The sequence below is a fragment of the Antechinus flavipes genome, chromosome X (genome assembly GCF_016432865.1).
Source record: "Antechinus flavipes isolate AdamAnt ecotype Samford, QLD, Australia chromosome X, AdamAnt_v2, whole genome shotgun sequence".
Classification (NCBI taxonomy): domain Eukaryota; kingdom Metazoa; phylum Chordata; class Mammalia; order Dasyuromorphia; family Dasyuridae; genus Antechinus; species Antechinus flavipes.
The window spans coordinates 68,081,802-68,087,801 of NC_067404.1; the positions used below are offsets into that span (position 1 = coordinate 68,081,802).

Genomic DNA, 6,000 nt, shown 5'->3' on the forward strand with positions numbered 1-6,000 from the left:
GGAATCAAAACAAGAGTAAAGAATAAACTTCTATTTCAAGAAAATGTCTTTTACTTTCTGACATTCAAAATGGAAATGCCTTCTTCAGGAACATTTAGCAATTGAAATGAATTTTTGCTTATTACTACTTTAATCATTTTCTATGAACTAAAGCAATAAACTTTGGACTTATTTAGACTTTAATCTTAGTTCTAAGTAATTATAATTTTTTTTTTACTATTGTGCTAAAATACCCCCTCCCCCCAAAATTCTCTTCCCCTAATGGATCCTAAGATGCAAAGCTTTTTATACTGGAGGCTCAAGAGGGGGAAAACATGTTTTTCATACATAATCTACACAATTCCTTCTAGTTCTAAATACATCACTCTCCTTTTTAGAGAGAAGTAAAAGGAGGCTCAGAGATACTGTTGCTTGTACAAAGTCCCCCAGATAGCACAGGGAAGAAGTGCAACTTGAATCCATGGCCTCTGACTCTAAATAGAAGAGCTCTTCCAGTGAGTCATCATGTGACAAGAAACACAGAAGCTTTTGCTGGGAGCAATAGCAATACAGGCCATTCCCCCGTTACTGCCTCTTCTCCTCCCAGGACCACACGCTCCCTAGCTTCTAATATATTTCCAGAAGAAGAATAACACAGTGACTAGAATGTTAGAGTTAGAAAGAAGGTGACTTGGATGCGGATGTTACTTGTGACACTTATTAGCTATGGAAATCACTTAACCACTGAATCCCAGTCTTATCAACTATCAAACAAAGTTATTAGACTAGATGGCCTCTAAGGTCTTTTCTAGCTCTATAATCCCAAGATGCAATTTGCCTCATCCAACTGCAAAAATAATACTTTTTCAGCCCTCCTCTAAGAATTGCCAAATATGTGGTGATTTCTCCAGCTTATTTGGTCTTTAAAGGTTGGGATACAACAGAGTTGGGGACAGGAGCACTGTGAATCACTAAAAAATGAAACACTAAGAAATGCTAAGCGGATGGGAACTGAGACTCAGTATGGGCATTTATAAGTCAAGTCACAGTCTTTCAACTTTGAGTATATGGAGCCCAGGAGGCAACAAACTGTATGGTAACAGAGCACTGAGATTAGCCTTAGAGCGCCCAGGTCAAAGCTTGGCTCTATCACCCAAGTGACCTTGGGCACTTCACCTCTCTGGCCAGAGTTTCTTCCTCAGTCAGACCACATGACTTCTAATAGCCTTTCTTGATCTAAAACTAGGAATTCTTTTTAAGGTAAAAAAAAATGCAGCATGAACCAACACTGAGTGAAGTGAGCAGAATCAGGAGACCATTGTATATGGCAACAACAAGATTATATTTCTGACATGTTTAACATATATTGGACTACTTACCATCTAGGGGAGGGAGGTGGGAAAAGGTGGGGAAAACTGGAACACAAAGTTTTGCAAGGGCTAATGTTGCAGAATTATCCATGCATATTTTTTTTATATTTTATTTTATTTTATAATAACTTTATATTGACAGAATCCATGCCAGGGTAATTTTTTTAAAAAACATTATCCCTTGCACTCGCTTCTGTTCCGATTTTTCCCCTCCCTCCCTCTACCCCCTCCCCTAGATGGCAAGCAGTCCTATATATGTTAGATATGTTGCAGTATATCCTAGATACAATATATGTTTCATGCATATGTTTTGAAAAAGAAAAAGCTTAAATAAAAAATAATCAATCAAAAAAATGTAGCAGATGCCCTTGGTATAATTGTATGATTAGTATCCATTGATAAGAGATGATCCATGAGGAGCAAAAGCTCTGAATCAGATGATACTTTTAGATAAATTTGTATTTTATTCATCACAAGAGCATCTCCATACATTTGAATATGAGTCATGCCTCTATGTATTAGACATTATTTATTCAGTCTCCAGAAGGTACATTTGCTTATTTATTGTACTGAGTCACGGATGGAGGCAAATGAAGCTGTGGAGCATCCTTCAGAGACTGGAGGTTTTGCTGAAGCAAAGCAAGTTTCTATCTTCAGTGTGGGCCCACAGACCCCTTTCTGGGCTCTTTGTAACAACGGGGTGGAGCATGAGGAGGATAATAAGAGGAAAGGAGTAGACAAGGCCCACAGGCTGGGAAACATAGACTTGATTTTACATACCACTTGGAATATAATTAATCTGCCAAAAGCAGAAACTAAAATGGTCTACCAGCATCTTGGCAAATAGGCAAGGGAAACATGGAACCGTTAACATTAGATCCAAATTGGCTTAACACATTTTCTGACCTCAAATCTAGTACTCTTGGTCACTCCCCAGGCCAGGTCCTTTATTTTAGGGATGAGAAAAATGATGTCTAGAAAAGTGAAATAACATTTCCTGAGTTGCATAGTAAGATAGTGGTTTAAACAACTAAAGTTCACACTTTAAAAAATTATTTAAAACTTAAATGCAAAGTAAGAAAAAAAATACAAAAAGGAAAACAGAAAAAGAAAAAAAAATCTTATGTTCCCAGCAGAATACCAGGGAGGATTCAAAATATGTAACAGAAAATTTCTACTTCAAAAAAGCATATATAATAATAGAAGACGTTTTCATGACTGTCCATTTTTTTTTTTTTGCTTCCTTGTAGGTTTTCCTTTATTCTTTGCTGTGCACTTTTTGCTTTATTTTTCCCCGTCATGCCCCTACCTTCTTGAAGCAGGCTTCAGTTAAGCATATATATGTTTGAATATATGTAGATATCTATTATCTATATATACATGTATCCATACCCAATACATACATCTATATACACGTGTATGTGTGTGTATAAATATATAAATATTTATACACAAAAATACACACATATACATATATACACAGGCAGCCCAAACAATATTAATATGGCTAATATATTATATAAATTTCTCTGGTGATTGAATCTTTCAGTTTGACTTTGAGCTCAACTGATGAAGTTAACACTTTGTGAGAGTTCCCCAACCCCTAGTATTTTTTTTTCACTAAACACCACTGACTGCTTCCCTTCCAGGTCCCTATTTTAGATATCAAGCAGATATACCTTAAATATGCCCAGAATAATTGGGGATATGAGGGGAGGCAGAAGGCCTAGAGCACAGTGTAATGTATTCCCAGGTTGCAAATAGGCAGAGAAGGGATTATTAGCAGCTACTTGACTAGACTGTCAAAGGAAAGTGCTTTTTTGGAGGCATCACCCACCCAAGAAGAATGGAATATCTAAAGATGTTAAAAAAATTGGGCACAGAATTTATAAATGTTTCACAAAAAGATAATTGACCAACTTACACACAAAGGACTTAGGGCTCCATGTAGCCCTCATTATATCCCTCTTCCATTATATCCCCCCACAACTTTATGAACCCCATCATCTTCCTCATATTACAGAATAGTTACTACTTTGTGTTAAAGAATACAGTATGATAAACCTAATTTAAGGGAAGTCTTCTGTTTTCAAGGAACTGAAAAACCAATTGGGAAAACACAACTATAAGAGAGAAGATGATTGTAAGCTGCTTGAGACTAAGATGATTTCAAGTTTTTGTCTTGATATCAACAGCACCAAGAGAAGCATTTTGTTCAGAGTACATATCTAAGCAAATACTTATCAAATTAAATCATAGGGGTAATGTCAGAAGCCAAAAGGAGGAACGTACAAGATAAATCTTGTCAGCACTTGTTAGAAAGAACTCTAGTTGGGGTGAAATGAATGAAAGCATCATAGAACAGCTGGCAATTAAGAAGGTAATGGATTAGCGTGTGCCAAACCTTCCACACCTCTTGTTTGGACTGTTATTTTTAATGGGATTTCTTCATTTGGTCCCACCAAGTCTGAACTGCAAAACTGTTACTGATTATCTACAATCTTTCCTTCAGACAACTACCCAACTACGCACTCTAAATCACAAGTCTGACTATAGTGCTCCTCTGGTCGAGAAACTTCAGTGGCTCCCTGCTACCAATTCCTGGGATTGGCTCTTTAAGACCTTCACCAAGCTCTGGCTCAAGACTGCTTTTCCGGGTTTACTTAATAACTGCTTTTCATATATTTTTTTTAAATAATAGTGCATGGGCTGTCATTTCAACTTGAAATTCCAACTCTCATTTTTATGCCTTTGTACAAACAGCACTCCATGAATGAAATGCCCTTCCTTTTCATTTCTCCTTTTCTGCCTCTTAGGATCCTCCTTCATGACTAAGGACATGGGTCATTGCTGGCATGAGAGTGTCATTCAGTCATTTTTTCATTTGTGTCAACTTAATGATCCCATTTCGGGTTTTCTTTGCAGAGATACTGGAGTGGTTTGCCATTTCCTTTTTCAGTTCATTTCACAGAAGAGGAAATGGAGGCAAACAGGGTGAAGTGACTTGCCCAGGGTCACACAGCTAGTAAATGTCTGAATTTGTTTTCAATTCATGAAGCTGTCTTCCCAATTCCGACTCCAGTACAGCACCATCTGGCTGCCCCACCTTCAGAGTACAGTATGGAAGGAGGGAAAAAACATACACCAAACCCTGGATGTAGGGTCAAAGAAGTACGATTCATACCTTACCTATAGAACTATTGAACTATGCCTATAGAACCTTGCCGATTCCCTAAATGGCATTATCGAGGTGTTTCCACTCTCTCTAAGAGCGAGTTCTTCATCTGTCAATGAGGGGCTTGAAAGAGAAGGCTTCTGAGGTGCCTGTGACTCCATTCCACATTCCTCTAGCTGTTACGGAACTATGTGCCATTAAAGATCCACTGAACTGCCCTCCTTGAGGGCAGGAATTGTTTTGTTTTTGTCTGTGCTTCCCCCCCACCCCCCCTGCACTTAACACAGTGAGCCTGACACATAATAGTATAGATCCTTAATCAGTGCTGGCTGAAAGGATGAAGAAATTAGGATGCAAATGCCAAGGTGAAGAAGTTCAGGAAGTCCATTTTAAAAAGGACCTCAATAAATGAGATAACATCAGCACATTCACCCTTCACTTGCTTGAAAGAACCCTCCCCTGGGAAGACAAACCAAATAATACAAACTGTTCCCTGAGATAAAAGGGGCCCAGTGCTACAGCAGCATATGTAAATATGACCGTTCAAATATTCCAAGTTAATATTGTTTTTTTGAATATTTTCACAAGCAAAGAGCAATATAATCAATCATTGCGGGCTGAGAAAGATAAATAGCTGAAGTTCATTTGCTGAACAAGTTTATAAGTTATAACAAGAAAAGCAAAGAATGAAGGCCAAAGGCACTCTGGCTCAGCCCAATGGCCATGAGCAATGTAAATCAACACGGGTACTAACTTCCACTGCCAGGAGGAGAGGGGAAGCCATACTCATTTTATCTTTGTAAACATGATGCATGGGATAAGGGAAGAACTAAAGTCATCATATCTTAAAAGGGCTAAGTTCATTTGACTCATTGCCACACAGCAGATTCTAAAAGGGCCCAAGTTGAGAGGCAGAAAATTTGGTCTCTAGGTCAGTTAGTCACAAGTGTGAGTTTGGACTTTCCTCTCTCTGGGCTTCTATCAGTGCACTTCACTCTCAACGGGAATGAACGTGGGGAAGAGGGGAAACAAACCCTAGGGGACCAAGCTGAGGTTGCTATTGCCGTTCAATAGCTTAAGTACTATTAAGTTTAACTTACTGTTTGGAAGTCACCAAAAATCCAAAGAACAGTAACTTCAAAGTAATGGAGACAAAGTTCTGATCGTCCTGTGTTAGTTCCAGCACTGTTCTCCATATCCTCCTCTAGAAAAGAACAGGACTGTATTAGTTGATCTCGAAAATTCCATGCTGCTTTAACACACAATAATTATACATTGGGAGGAAAAGGCCTTATGTCAAAGTCCCTCTTGTGCCAGGCAATAGTATAAGCAGACTGGGGTGAATGAGAATACTATCTCACACGATGGGTCAAGAATTTGAAAGGACTTGTTTTTATTAATTGACAGCTATGATAAATATCCCTTATTCTCTCCTGTCCTTCCTTCATTGTTCTTCCTTCTCCTCTTCCTAACCGC

General features: G+C 38.4%; 1 long non-coding RNA gene across 1 annotated transcript in view; it reads right to left on the reverse strand.

Annotated features, from left to right (window-relative positions):
• The window catches only part of LOC127543209 (uncharacterized), a 154,548-nt gene extending 148,828 nt beyond the window's left edge, over nucleotides 1-5,720 (reverse strand). Inside the window, exon 1 of the long non-coding RNA XR_007949156.1 lies at nucleotides 5,625-5,720. This is a non-coding gene — a long non-coding RNA (uncharacterized LOC127543209). The remainder of the gene's footprint in view (nucleotides 1-5,624) is intronic.
• Between the last annotated feature and the right edge of the window lie 280 nt (nucleotides 5,721-6,000).